The sequence below is a fragment of the Pipistrellus hanaki genome, assembly GCF_964339955.1.
Source record: "Pipistrellus hanaki genome assembly, chromosome: 9".
NCBI classification, from domain to species: domain Eukaryota; kingdom Metazoa; phylum Chordata; class Mammalia; order Chiroptera; family Vespertilionidae; genus Pipistrellus; species Pipistrellus hanaki.
The window spans coordinates 11143073-11166438 of NC_140511.1; the positions used below are offsets into that span (position 1 = coordinate 11143073).

Below are 23366 nucleotides of genomic sequence, written 5' to 3' on the forward strand. Positions count from 1 at the left end.
ACTAGAAGCCTGGTGCATGAAATCTGTGCACTGGTGGCAGGGGGCATTTGGGGGGCGGGCGGAGGATGTCCCTCAGCCTAGTCTGCACCCTCTCCAATCTGGGACATCCATCTCACAATCTGGGATTGCTGGCTCCTAACTGCTGACCTGCATGCCTGCCTGATTGCCCCTAACCGCTTCTGCCTACCAGCCTGATTGCTCCCCGGCCGACCCAATTGCCACCAACTGCCCTCCCTTGCCGGTCATCTTGTGGCGGCCATCTTATAATGATGCAAGGACGGGATGCCACCGAGGCTTTTGTTAGTATAGATGTTTGTCTCTTATCAGTTCCTTAAGAAATGGATTTTTTAGAAATCATTATCACAGTGCCATGGACTATTAAGGCAACATTTGTGGGCCTCTAATTTATTTACAGTATTGTGATAGAAATTGTGGGCACTACAAAGAGGGCAAAATATTACACCTTAGCTGCAAAGATACAAGCAATGACATGAAAAGTTCAGTAGCATTAAGAAAGAACATAGTGCAGAGCCCAGGGAAGCTCCAGTAAGGAAGAGCACCCACCCACAGTTTGAGGCAAATGTTGCTGGGCTAAGTGGGTCTCAGCACCGTAGTTGCCAAACCCGTCGAGATGACTGTCAGTGAGAACGGGATTGTAAGCCAGCCAACCAGCAAGGACACACTGGCTCCCAGAGCAGTACATCCCCAAGCAAAGGACTGAGTTCATCTTTATTCAGGCAACTTGTGCATAAGCATGGAGGTGAGCTTCATCACATACAGGTGGGGCATTCCTGCACAGGCACAGTTAGAAACATGCTGCCCTAGCCAGTTTGGCTCAGTGGATAGAGCCTCAGTCTGCAGTTCCATCCTGGTCAAGGGCACATGCCTGGGTTGGAAGCTTGATCCCCAGTGTGGGGCGTGCAGTATGCACCGGTCAGTGTAGACTCCTGCAGGCTGCTGTGGGCAGCCACAGGGGGTTTGAGCCGGATTAGCCCTCTGCTTATCCCTGTAAAGAGGTCTGGCATTCGTCAGTGTCAGGAAGGCATCAGTACGGAGGAAAGTTTAAATCTCGGCCCTTCTGTTAAACTCTGAGCAAATCACAGGTTGATTAGAAAAGCACATCTTATAATTAGGGTGATCTGAGTGGGTTTACAGGTTAATCTAAGCAGTTATGAATTCTAAATAAAAGTTAGTTTATGTTAGGCTGCCTGCGAAATTGTGTCTGTGTGTGTACATACATACATAAGACGTGTAGATTAGTCACAGGAAGACTTCACAGAAGTGTAAAAGGCAGAACCTCAATAGGCAGAAAAGGAGAGGTGCACTGGTACAGGAAGGCTGTGTCTGGTGCATTCAAAACAATCAGGGCAGCCTGGTTTTACTGGAAAGGAGTCTGTGCTGAGGAAAAAGGAAAAGCAGGCTGGTAAGCTAGAAAGATACAGTTATATGGCGAGAATGGAAGTTGTGTTAACTATGAGACTCAGTGTCCACAGCACATCAAATTAACACTAGTATTAAGTGTCATTGTCGATTCTGCTAGCTAAATCTCAACAGGAAAGGAACTAACGGGAGAACATCAGGGCTCTGGTTGCTGGTGCGGATCAGAGCTGCTGGCCCTGGGAACCCCTGAGAGAGGAAGTCGGTCACCTGAGACAGACTTACTTTTAAACTCAGCTCATCTACTTCCCCCGTTAGTGGACAGGTTAGTCAGTTCTTCGAACCTCATCTGCCTCATCTGTAAAGTGCTGACATGAAGGTGGTGACTTTGAAATGTGAGGATTAAATGAGATGGATAATATTTGTAAAGTTCTCACAAATTCAGGCATAGTGAGCACTTAACAATAATAGCAACACAGGCTGTTTCAGCCAGACAGGATAACTTGCTTTTACTTTCATATTGAGATGCTGTGTAAAATGTTAACTATTAGTATTCCACTTTAAGAAAAGTTGGAAAACGATTAATAATAGTTTTTTGCCTTACTACTCTGAAATGTTATTGCTTCTAATTCTGGCTGTGAGATCTGGTACTCCATTTTAAAGGAGTAAATTGTAATATACACATTAGGGAAGGACTTACATTTGGTGTTTACTAAGTTCATGTTTTGGTGCCAATCAATATATTTAGATTTTTTAAGAAGGATAGAAGCCAAAGGAGTATAGATAATTGGAGAGTTAACAAGAAAATTAAACTAAGGTTCTCCTTAGCCAGGTGTGTCAGTAATAGATGCTTTTCTGTGCTGGGAGTCCCTGCTCCCTCTGCCCCAAATTTGTCCCTCAGTGTTTTGGTTAAATGGTGATGTGAATCCATTTTAGTTTGCTTCTTTTCTTTTTTTTAAAAAAAAAACATATTTTATTGATTTTTTTGACAGAGAGGAAGGGAGAGTGATAGAGAGCTAGAAACATCAATGAGAGGGAAACATCGATTAGCTGCCTCTTGCACAACCCCCCCTGGGGATGTGCCCATAGCCAAGGTATATGCTCTTGCCCGGAATTGAACCTGAGACCCATCAGTCCACAGGCTGACGCTCTATCCACTGAGCCAAACCGGTTTCGGCTCCATTTTAATTTTCTATGTCATTCAATATAGTGGAAAGACTACAGACTGAACAAAGCCCGAAGTTTAAGTCCCTCTGTGCCATTCTTGGCCCTGTGAGCTTGCGTAAATAATCCATCGCACATTCCTGAGCCTCACTTTCTATCACTTGGAGAGTGAGGGCACCAACCATACATATTTCACAAGGTGCTCAGAACTGTAGCAGGGCACAGTGCTGCCTTTGTTCAATCTTGACCCTGGCCATGGTGTTGGGCCAGCTGATGAACAGGAAGCTCTCACAGGACTCGGCGTGTTTCACGGGACACTGTTTGCACTGACAGACCCGTCAGCAAGCTGCGGTTTTCAGACTCAGGTGTCAGGCAGACGTTTTCTCAAAGGTGAATGCGCCCGGATTCGTCATCTTACAGGAAACAAGGAGCAGTGTGTGTTGTGGGTGATAAAATTACTTCAAATGAAAATGAGAATCTTAGGAAGCTTTGTATTCTCTACTGTGAACTTGACCGCTTCCTCATACTCTTCCGGTGAGACTGGTGGCGATAGTAATGAAGGTGATGTTTAACAATAATAATGAAGTGTGTCAACACCTGGAAGAGCTGCGTAACTCCTGACTATTTTCCAAATGACCAGTGCCTGGGGTTAAAAAAGTCCGCAAAGCACAGGACAGGACGATGGATGTTAAGGCAGCAGAGTGCGGGAGCCTGCTGTGGCTTTCCTTCCCACATTCTGTCTGCAGGAGGAAGCACCCCCTGCTGAGCTCGGGGCGGTGTCAGAGAGGCCCATTCCTAGTTGGCTGCAAGCACTATTAAAACCCTCTCTCTCCCAACTGCATAGCTCCATGGTGCTAGATTCTCTTCATATATTTCTGTCAAAGCCAGCCTGTCTCACCAGACTGGATGAGGAAGCAGATAGAAGAATCCAGCTGCTGCCTGTTAAGGTAGACATTAAAGCGATTTGCAGAAGTAAATTTTTTGCTTTTCGAATGTAGTTACTTTTACAACAATATATACTATGTACATTAACATGTAATGGATTTATTATTTTAGGTGGATTACTACAAATCTTTATTTTTTTTAAATTTTAACTTCTGCGATGGTAAAAGTTGGTAGCTATTAGCTACATAAACATTGAGGTCTGCAATAATTCTTGAGAGTTTTAAAGGGTCCTGACATTATGAAGTTTGAAAGCTGCTCTTCTAAATTGAGAAATTAAAACGATGATTTCTATGGTTTACCAACACGTGATATACCATCTGGTGACAAAATAGGGAAATGCAGGCATTTTTGAAAAGACCCTTAGAATGATTTGGAATGAGCGCTTCTTGGAAATATTTTAGGGGAAAAGAAAGACATAGTGTTCATATTTCCAAGGGCTATAGCTTAAGATTATATGTGCCCAAAATATTAATTTTTAGGGGGCAAGCAAAAGAGTTAATTCAGTGGCTATTTTTGAAGGCCGTTTCAGGCCGGTCTCATGGTAAAAACACATAGTTTTTATATTCAATGTGTGTATTCCACAATACGCAGAGCCCCCTGGTCTGTGATGGTATGGGCTGCAGAATGCGTAGGTGCTGTTTGCAATAGCGGTAAGCGTGTAGGGTGGTGTTTTCCTTTGCCTGTATGTCCCCACCTCCTGTGGCTGACCTAAAGCTCAGTCACTGTGAGGGACACTGGCCTAAGCAGTTCTTCTGTGTTGAGGGTGCGGGGCCCACGCTGCAGTGGGTGTTCGCACTCGCTGCTCTGGGACCCTGCACCCAGCAGCTCTGCCGCCTGCCCTGTGCAGACCTGCAGAGTAAGCATCGTCCCTGCCTCAGCGTTTCTGAAGGACTACACCAGGGAGTGTACATATGCATAGCCATGTAGAGGACATTTGGACAAATAGGGCCTAAGCCAAACTGACAGGATGCAGCTGCAAGGACCCAGCTGGTGAATAATGAGCACCTACGCTGTGGAGCAGCGTCAGCCAGCCTGGGGGAGCCGCTCCGAGCCATGGGAAAGGGAAGGAACCTCGTTTCATTTCCATTCCGTTCGAGGAGGGTCCACTGGCCAGTGTTTAAAAAAAAACAACTCAATTCAGCCGATTGTTTTCAAAATTACCTGTTCTTTTCAAGCGGTTGTGTGTGGGGACAGCTGTGCCCAGATGAAGGGAGTGAGCCTGCACTAGCTAACTGCTGTCCTCATTGTGTGCCTCTGGCGCCAGGCGCCCAGTGGCCCTGCTGATGAATACTTTGGACACCTGCATGATATGCACACTGCCCACAGGAGAGCCGCCTGCTTCTTTGTGAGGCAGGAAATGCTGTGGAGCCGATGCTGACTCTCATTCTGTGTACCAAAGTGAGATCATACATAGCTCCCCAAGTTCTTAGTCTGATTGTCTTTGAGCATCCGTGCATGCTCTGCAACTGATGCCAGATTTTACTTGAGGTGTGTGTGTGTGTGTGTGTTTGAGAGAGAGAGAGAGAGAGAGTGTGTGTGTGTGTGTGTGTGTGTGTGTGTGTGTGTGTGTGTGAGTGTGTAACTCCGGAGCTTTCATCAGACTCTCCAAGTGGATTGTGACCCCTTAAAGGCTAAGAACCAGCAAAACTGTTTTGTGGTTTCCAACGTGCTTTTACTTGCGTTTTTGTTTGATCCTCCCAGCATTTCTGAGGGAGAAAAGGCAGGTATTCTCTTCTCCTCAAGGAGAGCATGACTGGGGGCTTAAGTGGTTTCAAGTTCCATCTGTAGGCACAGGGAGCCCTAGGTTCCCAGTGAGGAAGTGATGGAATCAGATGGTTGTTTGGGGACCACCCTGGCAATGGTGTCCAGTGGGGAGCTAGCCAGGAGGCCACGTGGAAGACCAGATGACAAAAGTCCATCAGCCCTAAGTTCATGGCAGTCTGATCGGAAAAGAGCCGTGGATTTGCAAAATAATTGAAATCTTTCAGGTTTATTTGCTGGCTAGCATTGGAGGAAGGGAAAGGGAAAGGAGGAAAAGAAAGTTTTTGACAACGACTTTCTGGCCTGCTTGCAATAGAAGTGAGGAAGCAGCAAGATGTATGTTTGATTTTAGCCATGTTGACTTGAAGAACTCATGAGACGTCCAGAAAGGCCAGAAGGCGTTGGCAGTGCCTGTGTGGGACCGGTGAGGTGGTGTGGCGTTGCTTAGACTCAGATTGTGCTGGGTGAGCAGTGAGGGATCAAACAGTGAGAAAACCAGCCAGTGCTCAGCTAGCTGGCGTCAGGGTTTTAGGAAAGCCCTGGGAAATCCAACAATGGCTTTTAAAAAATGTCTCGCTATTCCTGAGTAGAGAAGTAGGGATTAAATATTTCTCGACTCCCTTTATTTACTCTCAGGTCACTCCATTATTTCTGGATGACCTTAAATTAATGACATTTATGTAAATTAGATGCCACTGTAACTGCCTTCACGTCAGCAGGGCACATCAAGCCGAGGATGGGTGGTTGAGGGTATACCAGTAGCTTAATAATCTCTGTAATCTCCCCCGTTTTAGACATGGGAATTGACACCTTATCAAACACACGTGTCCATCTGACTTAGGGAGCCACACCCTGCCTCCCTCTCCCTCCCCTGTAAGGACCTGGACCACGTTTGCTCACTCAGCGCAGCCTCCCTCCTGAGGACATTCCCAACGCCCGGTCTCCTGCTCCCCTCCCTCCGGGGAAGTGGCCATCTTCACTCCACGTCAGCTGTGGACACACATGCCACACTCCGGGCCTGCGCCACTTCCACATTCCATACCCTGTGAGTCTCCTCTTCGAAACGGCCCCCCAACTTCTACCTGCCCCCCGCCCCACTTTTTCAGGAGCCTGCCTCTTCCCTTGTTCCCTCCTTCCCATTCCTTGTTCACGTCACTTGCTCTGTCCTTGTTTTCCGGGGGTTTAGCGGGGGAGGCACATGGGTGAGTGGAGGCTGGCTACGCCTTTTGAATATCCTGTTTCAGTACCAGCTCAGGAATCATCAGATGGCTCAGTAATAGTCGCGTAGCCTATAGATTTTCTCACACAGAGTTCCTTGATCATTTCCAATCCAGTTTCCTTCCTTAGCATCTGTTTCCCCTCCTCCTTGCATTCAGGCAGCTGGACATTGTTAGAAAACCTCACAAAAACTGGGGCAGCTGGATCAATAAATGTATGTTGAATTTAAAAAAAAAATATGAAATACCCTCTCCCTCCTCCATCCACACACCTCAGAACTGTGCTAAGGAAAAATAGATCCGAATTTCATTTTATTGTTTCTGCTGGCTTTTGCCTGGGTGAGTATTTGTAAGGGTGTGTGACTAATTGTACAATATATGTGTCAAAATAGATGGCTCAGGAATTTGGGGTCTTCTGAACTATTTTTATTAGAAAACCAGCCTTGTGTCCCGTTTTTGAAGACTGGTGTAGACTGGGAGAAGATCTTGATAAAAGTCCCCCCAGATATCTGCCCTTTGTGAGCTAGGAGAGGGACTGTGCAAATGCCTTTTCTTCCTTCTCATGAGAGCGATATTTATTTATTTGTTTATTTTGCTGGTGCCGGTTGGCTCCATGGCTCATGAATCCTTTCTTAGGGAAGGAGTCCGCCGCTGGATGCAGTCACTGACAGTGTAAGGTTAGGTCAGGAGTGGGAGTGCCCTGCACAACGTGCGACCGGTTGGGCCTTTGCGATAATTTAAAATTAAATGAGCCTTACGATGGCAGCCTCACAGGCAGGGCTGCCGGCTGCAGGTGGGATGGGGGGGCCTTTGTGTGCAGCTGGACAGGCCAGGGGCTCGCGGCCTGAAAGCACCCTGGGTTAGGGCGGGAACATAACTGGACAGACATCAGCGAGGAGTCTCATGTAAGTTGAACCCCCGACTTCCAAGAGCATGGCGCAGGGAGTGGAAGTCTGAGAGCACTGACTCCTCGTCGCCTCCAAACACCCGTGGCCTGGTCTGGAGAAGGGGCAGATCCCCGGAACCAGCCACAGGAGGGGCAGGCCGGGAGCCCGCTCAGTGCCCGAAGGGGTTTTTCTTGCTCCCTGTGCCTGAAGCTAGGTTCAGTAGTGCCCCCTTCTTCAGCCCCACATCCTGGCTGATCCCCTCACCGCCCACCCACCCCTCCCCAGCACATCCGGCCTCCAGTCCTGGAGTCCTGCTCTCCTGAGACCGGCCTGCTGGCCCTTTGTTCATCTCCATGTTTGGTTCCTCTCCATGCTGTTCATGGCTTCAGCTGACCTGGTAAATACAGAAGCTGCCACCTGCCACTGCTCTGACTGATTCGGGGGTCAGGGGAGTGGCGGTGTGTGTGGTGGTGGTGGCAGGGGACAGGGTGGAGCCTGCTGTCACTGAACAGACTCGTGGCTCCCACCCAGCTGCTGGCGTGGTCTATGCCCTTTGGGGTCGGAGGTCAGGCACCAGGATTCGCACCTGCCAGGAGTCACTTTTTGTCCCCCAAACCCAGCCCTGGGTCCACTAGCGGGCTTTGTTTCCTCCATCGATAAGCTCATAAGGGCGGGAAAGGAGCCGCCCATGGAAGCTTGGCAGAGACTTGTCAGCTCGTTAAGGAAGCTCCAGTTTGGGAAAGAGCTATAAAGCAGGCCTCAGAGTGGTGAGCGTGGTACAGACGAGTTAACAGAAGTCAACTGCTGCAAGGCCAAGTTGTGGGAATCTACAGCCGGATCTTTCCGAAACAGATCTGATTATGAAACAAACTATTAGGAAAGCTGTGCTTTGTAAACTCAGTGAGATATGAGGTTGTGTCTAATAAGTGGAAACTGTAAAGGGGCAAACTGAAACAAAACCCTAATAGGTAAAATAAGTCTTCACGGTACATAATAAAAAGCAGATTTTACTTAGGAAACCCATCTGGACCATAGAGGATAAACTTGAGGAAAGTTCCAGAATGCAGCTGAGAAGCCTAGACAGACAGCGGTCCCACCTAGAAACAAGAGAGGTGACAGAGGAAGATAGAGAAAACATTTGATGATTGTTGGAGGGACATGTTCCATGTCTGAGGGAGCTAGTCTTGGGTATGATGTGCCCTATCACATCCAGGCAGAGTTCTAATTACAGAGCAGTGCTAAAAAATTATCCTGATGATTTTCTCTTTAAATCTATATATCTATATATCTATACATCTATACATCTATACATCTATACATCTATACATCTATACATCTATATATCTATATATATATGTATATATCTATATATCTGTATATATCTATACATCTATACATCTATATATATATATATCTGTATATATCTATATATCTGTATATATCTATATATCTGTATATATCTATACATCTATACATCTATATATCTATCTATATCTATATCTATCTATCTATCTATCTATCTATATATATCTAGATAGATAGATAGATAGATAGATAGATAGATGTAGAGGCCCAGTGCATGAAACTAGTGCAAGAATAGGCCTTCCGTCTCCCGGCTGCCAGCACCAGCTTCCCTCCGGCACCCGGGACCTGGGCTTCCCTCACAAGTCTGGCTTCCTCCAGAAGGACATCCAGTGTAATTAGCATATTACACTTTTATTATTATAGATATATATTGATTTTAGAGAGGAGGGGAGAGAAACATCATTGATGAGAAGAGGATCATTGAAAGGTTGCCTTCTGCCCCCCACTAGGGATCCAGCCTGCCATCCAGGCCGGTGTCCTTGATCAGAATCAAACCCAGGACCCTTCAGTCCACAGGCCGACACACTATCCAGTGAGCCAAACAGCTATATCAGTTTTTTCTTTTTAACTGGAAAACTGGTGATAGAGTAAGGAAAGTCTTATTTGATTATTAGTCTTTAATTGAAAGAAGACAAATGTCATCGTTTGGGGTTACATTGTCAGTAAATAATAGTGTTTTAAGGTTGATTAAAGTTTTTATAATTAGTAGAAGAGACAGGATGCCTATAAAAATCAATATAGGAAACAGAATCAAACAACATAATCCCATCTCACTGGAGAAAACAGAATAGTTTCACATTCCTTTGACCTATCTGCAGCCCCACATTTATACCTTTTTTTTCCTTTCTTTTTAAAAAATTATTGACACTATTACAGATGTCCCTCCTTTCTGCCCCCTTTTGTCCCTCCCCAAGCCCCACCTCATACCCGGCCTCCTCCACAGGACTGTCATTTCCCATTGGCTATCTGCTCTTCTTCACCTCTTCCTGCCCTGAGGTCTGTCACTCTGGTCCATGCCTCCGGTCCTATTGAGTTCCTCAGCTCATTTTGTTCATTAGACTCTACATATGAGTGAAGTAATATGCTATTTGTCTTTCTCTGGCTTATTTTGCTTAGCATAATATTAGGTCTCTCCATGGTGTTGTAGGAGTAAGAGATCTTTCTTTTTCACAGCTGCATAATATTCCACCATGTAACTGTATCATCTCCCTTTTCAAAGAGAGATTGAAGTTGGAAATAGAAATATGCTCTATAGACTTTGAAATAATATATAATTAACTCTTAAAAATCTTTGAAAACTTTTATCTTTTTACTACCGTGTTTCCCCGAAAATAAGACATCCTCCGAAAATAAGACCTACTTACAGGTTTCCTTCTGAGTGAAATATAAGGCATTCCCCCGAAAATAAGGCCCCCCTAGCCTAACATGAGAGATTTGGTCCACTGATTCTGAAAGAAATGGAGTCAGAAGAAATTCACCAGGAAACTCAGGAACTGGATTGTTATGATGATGTTCCAAAAAATGGTGACATGATTGTCATTGAATAAATGAGTAAATTCTTGATACTGTAGAATTCACAGTTTGTCTGGTTTGTGTTGACAACTATTATATTACCGTACCGTATACAGGTAATAAATTTGCTTTATTTTCATTTAACAATCAATGTGTACCGTATTCTTCTTCATGGAAAAATAAGACATCCCCTGAAAATAAGACCTAGTGCATCTTTGGGAGCAAAAATTAATATAAGACACTGTCTTATTTTTGGGGAAACAGGGTATTATTATTTTAATCCTCACCCAAGGATATGCTTTTTTTTTTTTTTTTTTTTTTTTTTTTTTTTGAGAGAGAGAATGGAAGGTAGAGGGAGAGAGAGAAGCATCGATGTGAAAGAGAAACATCAACTGGCTGCCTCCTGTATGATCCATGACGGGATTGAAGCCAAAACTCGGGTATATGCCCTAATTGGAAATTGAAACCTCAACTCTTTGGTTCACAGGACAACACTCCAACTAACTGAACCATACAGGCTAAGGCAAAATTTTAAATTTTTTAAATTACAGTTTACATTCAATATTATTTTGTATTACTTTCAGGTGTACAGTATAGTCATCAGAGATAATCATACACTTCACAAAGTGGTCCCCCCGATATTTCAAATACCCACCTGGCACATTCAGTTAATATAATATTACTGACTATCTTCCCTGTGCTGTCCTTCACATCACCATGACTGTTAGTAACTACCAATCTGTCCTTCTCAGTCCCTTCACCCTTCTCACCCAGTTCCCCAGCCCCCCTCCCTTCAGACAAACATCAGTCTGTATCTATGAGTCTGTTTTTATTTTGTTTGTTTAATTTGCTCTTTAGATGCCACATATAAGTGAAATCATATGGTACTGTATTTATCTTTCTCTGTCTGACTTATTTTATTTAGCATAATATTTTCTAGGTCCATTTCTTTTTACGGCTGAGTAATATTCCATTGTGTATATATACCTCAACTTTTTTATCCAGTCATCTATGGATGGACATGTGGGTTGCTTCCATATTGTGGCTATTACAAATAACACCACAAAAAACATGGGGCTGCATATGTTTTTCAAATTAGTGTTTTGGATATACACTCAGGAGTAGAATTGCCCGGTCCTAAGGCAGTTCAATTTTTAAATTTCTGAGTCACCTTAACACTGTTTTCTACAGTGGCTGCACCAGTCTGCATCCCCACCAACCACACAAGAGAGTTCTCCTTTCTCCACATCCTTGACAACATGTGTTGATGATTTATTAATGGTAGACATTTTGACAGGTGTGAGGTGATAACCTCATTGTGGTTTTAATTTGCATTTCTCTGATGATTAGTGATATTGAGTATCTTTCCATATGCAATATCTATTGGTCATCTGTATGTCCTCTTTGAAGAAGTATCTATACAGGTCCTTTGCTCGTTTTTTAATATGGGTTTTTATTTTTTATTTTTTGGTGTGTGTTGAGCTTAATATCCAAAATTTATAGAGCACTCTTATCAGATATCAGATGTACCATTGGCGAATATTTTCTCCCATACAGCGGGTTGTCTTTTCATTTTGTTGATGGTTTCCTTTGCTGTGCAGAAGCTTTTTAGTTTGATATAGTTTCATTTGTTTCTTTTTTCTTTTGTTTCTCTTGCTTGAGGAGATATATCACAAAAAAATATTGTTGGGAGAAATGTCAGAGATTCTACTGCCTATGCTTTCTTTTGGGAGTTTAATAGTTTTGTGTCTAACATTTAAGTCTTTATTATATTTTGAGTTCGTTCTTGTAATATGGTGTAAGAAGATGGTCTAGTTTCTTTTCTTTTTTTGATATGTATTTGTCTAATTTTCCCAACACCATTTATTAAACACACTGTCTTTACCTCCATTGTATATTTTTGCCTTTTTTGTTATATATTAATTGACTACATAGATATGGATTTATTTCTGGGCCCTCTGTTCTGCTCAATTGATCTATGTGTCCATTTTTATGCCAGCACCATATGTTTTGATTACCATAGTCTTATAGTATAGTTTGATATCAGGTATTTTAACACTTTCAACTTTGTATGTCTATCTCAAGATTGCTGTGACTATTTAGGATCTTTTGTGTTTCCATATAAATTTTTGGATTATTCTAGTTCTGTGGAAACACAATTTTGATAGGAATTTGATGTTGAATCTATAGATTGCTTTAGATAATATGGACATTTTAATTATATTCATTCTATCCATGAGCACTATTCATGCTTCCATTTATTGGTATCTTCTTCAGTTTCCTTCTTGTCTTATAATATCCTAAGTACAGGTCTTTTACCACCTTATTGCAATTATAAATGGGATTGTTTTCTTAGTTTCTCTTTCTGATAGTCATTAGTGGTATCTAGAAATACAGCTGATTTCTGGATATTTACTTTGTAGCCTGCTACTCTTCTAAATTCATTTATCTGTTCTGTAGCTTTTTGGTGAAATCTTTAGGGTTTATTACATATGGCCTTTATTATGTTGAGATATGGTCCCTCTATTCCCACTTTTCTGAGAGTTTTTGTCATAAATAAGTGCTGGATTTTATGAAATGCTTTTTTGCACCTATTGATATGATCACATAATTTTTATTCTTAATTTTGTTTATATGGTGCTCCACTTGGATTGCAGATATTGTACCAGACTTGCATCCCAGAAACCCCCGCACTTGATCATGGTGTATGATCTTTTTTAATATATTGCTGAATCTGGTTTGCTAATATTTTGATGAGGATTTTAGAATCTGTTTTCAGTTTTTTTCTTAGCAGTGTCTTTATCTGGTTTTGAGATTAGGATAATGCTGGCCTCCTAAAATGAGCTTGGGAGTTTGCTCTTGAATTTTGTGGACTAGTTTGAGAGGGTAGGTGTTAGTTCTTCGAATGTTTGGTACAATTCACCTGTAAAGCCGTCCAGTCCAGGGCTTTTGTTTGTTGATAGTTTTCTGTTTTGTTGGTTACAACCGGTCTGTTCAGATTTTCTGTTTCTTCTTGATTCAGTCTTAGAATATTATCTATTTCTACGAATTTATTTCTTCCAGATTTTGTAAGCATATAGTTATTTGTAATATTTTCTTATAATCCTTTGTAAATTTTGGTGTCCATTGTTACTTCTCTAATCATTTCTGATTTTATTTATTTGGGTTCTCTCTCCCTCTCTTTTTCCCTTTTTGATGTGACTCTTAAAAATCTTAAATACTCCTTTTAAGCAATTTGTGTAATATAGGCAGACAATAGTATTTATCTAAAATACTGTCTTGTTGTTGCAAAATGTATGATTAAAAAATAATGAAAAAAGTGTATGATTCATCTGTTATGGCACATAGTAGGCACTAAGGAAATATTTGTTAAAGAATGAAGACATATGTAATTAACTAATTGTATACTTGGAAAATGTAATTTCATCTACAAATAGCTTTATAAGTGATTGCACGGTTTCTTCCTTGTTATAAGAGAGAAAGATAAAAACGTTTATCTGAGATCTGGACAGGCATCTGTCATGAGGTAAGACTTGGAGGGAGCGTGGAGATTAGGGAGCATTTGTGGACTTGGCGAGTGCTGGGGAGCGGGAATCAGAGCGTAAACCAGCACTCACTTCAGGCTCTCAGTGATCCCACAAGGCCAGCTCAGATTGTTGTGGATATTGTCCTGTCAGAAAGATTTGTCCAGTTCGGTAGAAATTCAGAGGTCAACAGAAGTGATTAAGCAGCTAGAAAAATCAACTCAAAAAGAATCTTTTAGTATATAATCTAGGAAAGAATTTGAATCTTTCTAAGCCCAGAGCAACAGAAAGGTAATTTGGAATGATTTGGAGAGCTATAGAACTGATGGTGTAAAATTGAGTAGAAAAGCACTTACTGAGTGTAAGACAGTTTTTAGGGGACAAATAAAAGAACCACGTAGCATGTACGGCAGCAGGGACGATGGTACAGTCCCCAAGGAATCGAATCGTACTGTGTGAGCGCACAGTGTGGCATCATGTCATTTAAGCACAGCAGCATGTGAGCAGGTGCTGAAGGCTTCGTGTATGGGTGGGGCTGTGGACGCTGGTCACATGGCTGGTGGGAGGTGGCGCTGTATTTGGAAATCAGGCTGCAGAGCACAATCACAGTGACTCCCCACTGCTCTTGCTCTGTGGTTCCAGGCAGGGCAGTTGGGTGGAACAGGCATACTGTGCAGAAATCTGACCGAGGAAGCCAGCTGGTCTCCCATATGCTAAATAGGTGATCCCACAAGCCACTTTAATTAAGTAAAAATCATAATAATACCAGTACTCATGTGTTCTAATCAAAGGCGCACTTCTGTTTAGTCTTCTGGATGAATGGATCTTTGCAGAAATAAGATTTGTGTATGAGAAGGCCTTCCTAATGCAAATGTAAAATAAATAAGTAGTAAACTCCCGGACCCAAGAGAGTGAGCAGTATCCAGCAAATGTCAGCCCTTGAAGAGGTTTTACATGCCCTCGAGCTGGCTGCATAGCACTGTGTAGCGGATTAGAGAGATAAACCTGAGTTAGAATTCCCCTTCTATCTTTCATTTGCTTATGATCTCAAATAAGTCATATACCTCTCTGAGGATAACAATACCGCTTACCTCGCAGAGCAGAAAGTTAGATAGGGAACTGAGTAAAGAGAGCTTGCATGTATGCAAATAAATAGTATGTCTGTAAAGATGGCATGTGGATAGCATGCATCTAGAAATAGCATGTATGCACATAATGGCTGTTTGATTAACAGCAGCTAGTGCTACTATTCATCGTTCAGATGCAGTTCTCCGGTAAATACTTAAAGCTACAGCCAAGCAGTGCTGTCAGGTGGGAGGTTTCTACAAAAATTTTATTTTTGTGCAGTCCTCTCAGCTGATGTATTTAACCCCGGAAGTAGAATGCCCCCCTTCTTTCCCCTTTCCACAGTTGGGAAGCTCACAGGAGGCTTCGGGGTTTTAGAGGCAGTAGTTGTCCCCTGAAAACATAGCTGATGACAAATGCCATGATCGCCGAGCTCTAATACGTTAGCAGACAGAAGCATGCTTTTAATATTCATCATCTCTAAGTGCCACCAACTGACATGCAGAGTAAATGTGCAGAGATGGGTGCTGAGCAAAACAGAGCAAGGAAGGGAACTTGCTGATTTGTATTCTAGATGGAAATCTTAAATTAGCTTCCGAGATTTTTAAATGGATTTTTAAATGCTGGGCACATAGGAAATTGAGTTTATATTAATATTTATAAGGTTCGGAAGATATTTAGTGAAATATTTGTATAATTTAATTTTGGTCGTAATCAAGGAGGAAAGCATCGTAAGAAGGACATTGTATTTTAGCTGGCGACTGTTGAGCCTCCTAGGAATACCCTCTGGAAACCAGGAAGACATGCATTTTTAAAAGCCTTCTTTATTAGTTATCGGGACTCAGAAGTCAGAGGTTGTCGGATTGTTTTATGTTAATTTCATTTACATCAATTAATTTAGAAATTGGTTCTGATGATGATTTTTAAAAGTGAGTATTGACCGTTCTGCAAGCGCTGTAATCTGCCCGCCTTCCTGGCCTTTATTGCCGAGAACAGCTCCCTGGCTCCCGGGAAGCCTGCTCCTGCAGTTTGGCTTCGGGCTAATTGAGTTTAATGCAGTTCTGTGTGCAGAAGGTATTGACTTGTGCATAGTATTTAATTTGTGTAAATATGTGTGTATGTAATGTTTTGCCCCTCTGAGTTTTATTTTAAATGTAACCCTTGAAACTGGGATAATAGGAATTCGTGGTGCAGGCCTTCTAGCATTTGCAGGTGCCAACGGTTTAAACTGCTGTAGAAATACAATTATGAGCAGCCGAGAGCAAATCTTGTTTTAAGGTCCATGTGTAATGAATGCCTGTTAGTATCACGGAATACAATTAAAAAGAGGCTTGCCTCTCTGGAGCTGTGATTGGTTCTTCCTGATGGAACAGCGGGGTCCCTCCAGTGGAGTGTATTCAGCTGGCGGCGATGTGGGCTCCAGCGAGCCTGGTCTGCCGCAGGCTCGGTAAAGGCAGGGCAGTCACCGTCGGGTGGGGATGGGACAGACAGAAAGATTAATGAGGGAGCTTCAGACAAAGCCCCACCAGAGAGCGACGCTCTGCCCGTCTTATGTAATTGTGCCGAGTGGAAGCCGGTCTTGGCTGCGGCTGCCTAAAACCGTTAGGAGCTTGGCAGGAAATGTTTGTTTGTTACAAAAACTGATCTGGAGGAGGATAGCGAACCTCGCTTGCCCATCTATGCCCTTAGAGACACGCTCCCCTTCATGCCCGTCTCCCCACTGCTCCCACTGCTTCTCTTTGGCCAGGGCCCTTTCCAAGGCCTCCTGAGCTCTGCCCAGGGCCGCCTCCCAGGCCAGGGCCATCAGGACATGCTGTCTGAGATGCATGCCTGGGAGCTGATGCCTCTGCCACAAGGGCTGAGAGACCCTGAGCCGAGCTGGTGGGAGAGCCTTCTGAGAAGGTAATCCGGGTTATTGTTGGTCACCTGTGGCTATTGTACGTACTGGAAATAGGGTTATTTCCCGTGAATGGTTGTAAAGAGCAGTTTTGTTCCATTTCTTCCTACAGATCTTAACTTAAGGGATCCTACATAGCTTTAAAATGCCATTTTACCTTTGGAAATCTTCTTAATAGCTGCTGTAATGAACCTTCCATTTATATGATGGACACAGGTGCTCCCTGCAAGAAAGCTGGTCACATAGTCAATGTGAGGCCGGGCACTGGGAACAAGAAGCTCATAAATAACGAGGTGGAGGGGAGTAACTTCTGAAATTTAGAGCTTGCCAATACCGGTAAAGAAAAGCTGTCTGGAAAGAGAAATTGCCAACGCACAAGCAAATTCTTCAGCGCTTCAATATAGACACACACACCAGCCTTTTAACTTGGCTTTGTTCCTTCTTCAAGGAGTTTGGCGCCACCTGCAGGAAGCAGGAAGCACAGAAACCAGTCAGCCTCTGCCCCTAGCACCTGGGTTCTCCCCTGGTCATTCCTCATCCTTAGTTTTTATAAATGTGATCACTTGCTCATCACGTAGTGTTTCTCAGGCTTCCTCGTGGCCATGGAGTGAAGCTAAGCCCTGTGATGAAAGCCTGCATCTGTCCTAGCCGTTCGGCAGGCCGTTCCTCGCCCTTAGCTGCCTTTTAAGGCCTCGGTCTGTTTCTGTGGCCATGCCCCTTTCCCACGGACACACCAGCCAGGAAACAGCTATCCATTGGGGGCCCCGAGTGTACGCACGTGTATACATGTGGATACACAATGTAGCATCCGAAGCATGTTTATTGTGTATGTTGTGTATTTGTTTTATTTGTCTTATTTGTGGGGAAACGTTACACATTTTAAAAACCTACACAGCAAAGAAAGTTTAAGGTGCATGATTCGGTTCCGCGAAGTCTAATGGGGGCATGTGATTACTTTTATAGGCGCAGTTAGTAGGATCAATTATTTTCATTCTTTAGTATCTCATCACTCTATCACTGAATTAAATACCCTGTTGTTTCAAACTAGGATGATTTGGCTTGGACGGTATTAAGGATGATGTTGTTGTGTGAACACACTGCAGCCCTTTCTTTTCCCAGGAGCCTCTCTAACCCAGACCCTCTTCAGAGGTCTCTGCCATTGGTTCTGTGTTTGGTTCTCCCCTCTCTGCTCTAGGACACCACCTCACATGTCCCAGACCAAATCCACCACCCCAGGTTGGATCAACTCCATAATTGTTTCTTTTACCAATTTTCTCTCTTTAGAGCAGCAGCCCCCACCACTACATAACTGTTTAACCTCCAGGGGTCTGCGTTGTGTGTTGTTCTCCCTTTTCTTCTAAGCTAATCTTCTATATTAATACAAGGGCAATATGCTAATTAGGCCAGGACACCTTCTGGGAGTCCTTCCGGATGTCATTCCAGACAAAGCCATGGTGGCCGGGCCGAGACAGAAGCAGTTAGGGGTGATCCTGCCAGGAGGGGAGGGCAGTTGGGGGTGATCAGGCTGGTGGGGAGGCACTTGGGGGCAAGCAGTCCAGCAGGGGGCAGTTGGGAGCAAGCAGATCTGCAGGGCGGGCAGTTGGAGGTGAGCAGGCTGGCAGGTAGGGGCAGTTGGGGGTGAGCAGGCCAGCAAGGGGGGGGGGGCAGTTGGGGGCGAGAAGGCTGGCAGGGGGGGGCAGTTGGGGGAAAGCAGGCCAGCAGGCAGAGTGTTAGGGGTGATCAGGCAGGCAAGCAGGTTAGCGGTTAGGAGCCAGCAGTCTTGGATTGCGAGAGGGATGTCCAACTGCCAGTTTAGGGATTGGGCCTAAACCAGCAGTTTGGCAGTCAGACATCCCCCGAGGAGACCCAGATTGAAGAGGGTGAAGGCCAAGCTGAGGAATACCCTCTGTGCATGAATTTTGTACACCAGGCCACTAGTCCTATATAATAAAGAGCTAATATGCTAATTAGATCAAACAGCAGAACGTCTGTCCAGATGACCTTCCAGACAAAAGCCTGGGCTGTGAGGGCTGGCCGAGCCTACAAGGGGCTGCAAGGGCCAGCTGAGCGCTGAGGCAGCTGGGGCTGCGAAGGCCAAGCCCCTTGTATGAATTTAGTGCATCAGGCCTCTAGTGACACCATAATGCACTCACCTAAGATGGCTTCTAGCTACCTCAGCACTCTCCACTGCTGAAGTCCACATCAGCTTCGTTTTGCTGCTTGTTCTGTTCTGCAGCTGGACTTACTCTTCATTCTTCTTGCCATCATTTCATCCTCTTGCATTTCCCATCACTCACTCACTCCCAAGCCATGTATCTTCTTCTCAAGTTCTTATTAGTTGACTTCAGTGGATTTGGGAAATGGACTATTGGCTAGAAAGAACTAGTCAAATTAAAATTTACCCACAGTCACCCCTCTAAGTTATGCTATAGAATTTCAAGACTTCTCTGTGTTTGGACATTTGTGTTAATAAATTTAAACATCAAAAGGAACATTAGGGTAAGAAAATATATTAGTGACTTTATGGAAAATATTACATATTAGTGCTGGAAGATTACAAATATAATACTTCATATATTTCTAACAAATGGTTGATTAAAAGTTGCTCAGAATATATAATACATCTTTTCAAAAAACATATATAAAATGCCCAATAAGCACATGATCAGGGCCAATTGGGCAGGGCTGGCCGGGGGGAGGGGACAGAGGAGGATGGTGGGCCAGCCCACCCCTGGTGGAACTCCGGTCCAACTCCCAAGTCGAGGGGACAATTCGCATATTACCCTTTTATTATATAGGATATGAATTATGATATCTCAATAAAGCTATTATACGCAATCTATTGGGGTCATTAGCACCAGTACATACTTAGTATCAGAATCTGATTCATCTTTATATTGTCCAAAATACTAAACACAGTGCCTTACTAAATCTTTGAAAAATGGTGGGAGGGAGGAAGGATAGGAGCGAGGGAGGAAGAAGAAAGGGAAGGAGGGAGGAAGAAGGATATAGATGGATCTAACAAACAAATCCCTGAGTGGTCTTACAATGTGTAGAAGAGTTTTTTACCAAGTGCTATCGGAAAGGTAAGGAACAAAGAACATGGCCAAGAACTGAACACTGTTCATCGGTCCAGCTGTCCTGTTGTTGGTCTGATATCAGACTGATAGAATCGTGCTAGGTTGCATTTCTTTTTTATTTTGAGTGATAGGTTGGCAAAACATACTTTAGCAACTGTATGTTGTGTGCATGATTCATGATGCTAATACTCTGGTGTGACCTTTATTTTTATGAGCTATGAGAATTAAGAACCTACAGTTTTAGTTTAATTAAGCAGTAAGACACAGCAGATGGTGTATTTGTGGGTGATGATTGCGTTCCTCTGGTTCCCTCAAGCCATGCTCTAACCCCACGGAATGCTTTGCCTAGGGCAGTGGTTGGCAAACTGTGGCTCGCGAGCCACATGCAGCTCTGGAGCCTCAATTTGCCACTTTGTTGACTAATGAGTTTGCCAACAACTGGTCTAGGGTGTTGTGCCTTTGTAAGATTGCTAGGAAGACAAGCATGCGGTGTTAATGTTGTCAGAAAAAGCTTGGGGGGCAGCTTACAGCAGGACTTGAATACCCCAGGACATGCTAGTGGCTGTCGGGACTAGGGTTTTGGGAAGAGGATTCATGACATTATGTGGCTGTGGTGGTTTACTGCCTACCTTTACTCTTCAGTATTTGCAGGTAAGACTTTTATTACCCTGGCGTTCTTCTGTGTAATCTGGCCCAACATTAAGAATGCATTGGAATATGATTTGCATGTTTTAAAGTACTCCGAGAAGAATAGGTAAATGGAGAAGCACTGCGTCCATGGCAGGTTGTTTTATTATGTTTGCTTTTAGTCACTCCGAAGAGCCCAGAGTGTCCTACAGTATGCATTTCCTCCAAGCACTGTGCTCACCGCCGGCGTGTTTACTCCAGAAGATGTGCAAGGCATACACTCACGGAGCGAATGCGGAATCAGGCCGGTGCTCTGCACCGATCACGCAGTTCTTCGGGGAGAGAACCAGATTGCTCAGTTGAATTACTTCCTCCTTGTTAAGGGAGAGACTATCTGTCTAGCTCAGACTCTCTTCCCATTGCTCTCTTTGAAAAACTGAATTACTTGAAAGCTGGAATAAAACTTGTAATTACACAGTATTTTAGATTCTAAGATAATAGGCCTCAAATTTTCTCATTAATGCAATATATGAAATCATCAGAATGAAATACAGTCACTTGCTGGCTGTAATGTTGTTAGAAGTATGAGCTATGTGAATATTTTAAAATATAAATTTCATTGCTTTGGATAGAAGAATCTATTTGTCTCATCTCTTTGCTACAAAGACTAGATTTGGAATTGTAGTTAAATCATGAGCTTCAAAAAATAATATTTTAACAGAGGGTGTAATTTCTCTTTGGGAAAACCCACATTTTATATTGATTTTTTTCTAAATTATATAAAGAGACTATTTCCCCTGATTTTTAAAGGTGTTGTCACCACAAAACTACGTTATCTTACCAGATATTCTTTTTGGAGACCTTTTATAATTAAATGAAGCATTTCTTTTCTGGATTCCTACCAACTTCAATACACTCAAGCATTGAAGATATAAAACTGATAGTATAAACACTGCTTAGCGATTCTTCCTGTATGAATATAAGGTTGTTAACCTTTTAGTTAATACTCACCAGAGTGTACTATAGGGAAAGATCTATAAACATGTATCTGCACAGGAAATCTAATATATAACTAATTTTAGCTTATAAATTATTAATGACTTTGACAGGAGAAATTGCAAATTATTTTTATATGGAAAATAATTTGCAATACTTTATTGCAAAATTATTGTTATTTCATTTCATTCAGAACTAAATTTTCATCTAATTAAATTTTAGAAAAGAAGGAACACTAGACTGTTGCCCATTTACTGGGTATATAAGTACCTTTGCAATTCTTTTGTAGCTCTGTTTAATAAAAACATCCTAATGGACCCCAAAATAAGACCGTAACAGGAAGATTAAATTATACCTTAGAATTTTAGGAATATTAGAATTATTTATTTTAATTCTCTAAAATCAGTAATAGGTTGATTACCATCCAGCTTGTTTACTTTACAATGTTGCTGAATATTTTACATTATTTTCATATTAGAGGAAATAAGAAAATCTGTCCAGGGATTTTTAGCCAGTGTGCCACAGGAATTTTTAAAATATGTAATCCCTGACTAGCCAGGGGCACTGACCTCTTTTCCCTCGGATTGTCAAATAAAAAAGTGGCACCACACAGCAATAGTTGTTCAGCATGAATGAATTAAAATTCTAAATTGTACCTCTTTTCTGGTCAGAGCATTAAAACCACGTTTTGGGGTGCTGCAGAATTTTAATGATTAGTTTATGCGCCCGAGAAGAATACGGTTGGACATCGGTGGCACACACCTGAGTGTGCACCTGCAGCTATAGTCTCTCCCGAGCAGTTCTGCCCTTTTGCTGAGAGGATATAGAATCGGAAAGACTGGCCCTTGGTCCTCACTGTGCTGCTATGAGCTGTGTGGCTGTATTACTTAGGATTTCTTTTGTCTCTAAAAGAAACCCCAAGTGGTGGTGTAAATACTAGTTTATTCTGTCACCTGAAGGAAGTCTGGAGATGGGACTGTAGGGCTCCACCCTGTCTTCAGGAACTCAGCCTCCTCCTTGCTCTCTGCCTCCCCAGCCCAGAGGTGACTTTCTCAGAGGCCATCTGGGGCCCAGGGTGACTGCTGGAGCCTGAGCTGGAGCTGCAGGAAAGGAGGAGACCTCCTCCTGTATAACCCGCTTCCTCCAGCCCAGGCACCACTTCTCCTTAGAGCCCTTCACCTACATGTGAGGGAGGAAGGACGTGTTGTCTTTTCTGTTGGTGTTGTTAATCCTCACCCGAGGATATTTTTCCATTGATTAAAAAAAAAATGTTTTTATTGATTTCAGAGAGGAAGGGAGAGAGAAGAGAGAGAAAAACATCAATGATGAGAGACAATCATTGGTTGCCTCCTGCACATCCCCCTATGGGGATCGAGACTGCAACCTCGGCATGTGATCTACTGGTTCATGGGTCAGCACTCAATCACTGAGCCACACTGGCCAAGGCTGTGTCTGTGAGTTTTTTATTTTTATTTTTGCTTAATCCCTTCACATTTTTCAATAAGTCCCAAACCACTCCTCCCCTCTGACAACTACGGTAGCTGTCAGTCTGTTCTCTGTATCTAAGTGTCTGTCTCTATTTTGATAGTTTATCTTGTTCATTAGATTCCACATGTAAGTGAAATCATATGGTACTTGTCTTTCTCTGACTGGCTTATTTCACTTAGCATAACGCTCTCCCGGCCCATCCATGCTGTCACAAAAGGTAAAATCTCGATCTCGATTTCTATTTATGACCGAGTGGTATTTTAGCATGTACCACTTACCCACTAATGTACCCTTGGGCTGCTTCCAAACCTGGGCTATTGTAATAATCCTGCAGTGAACACAGGGTGCACATATTCTTTCAAAACGGTGTTCCAGGCCAGTGTTTCAGGTTTCTTGTCAATATTACCAGAAGTGGATTGCTGGGTCATAAGACCCATTTTTAATTGAGGGAAGTTCATCCT

The 23366-nt window shown here is 43.1% G+C and overlaps 1 protein-coding gene across 6 annotated transcripts in view; it reads left to right on the forward strand.

Annotated features, from left to right (window-relative positions):
* The window catches only part of CADM1 (cell adhesion molecule 1), a 337249-nt gene that overhangs the window by 168879 nt on the left and 145004 nt on the right, over positions 1-23366 (forward strand). The gene's annotated exons all lie outside the window — the stretch shown is intronic.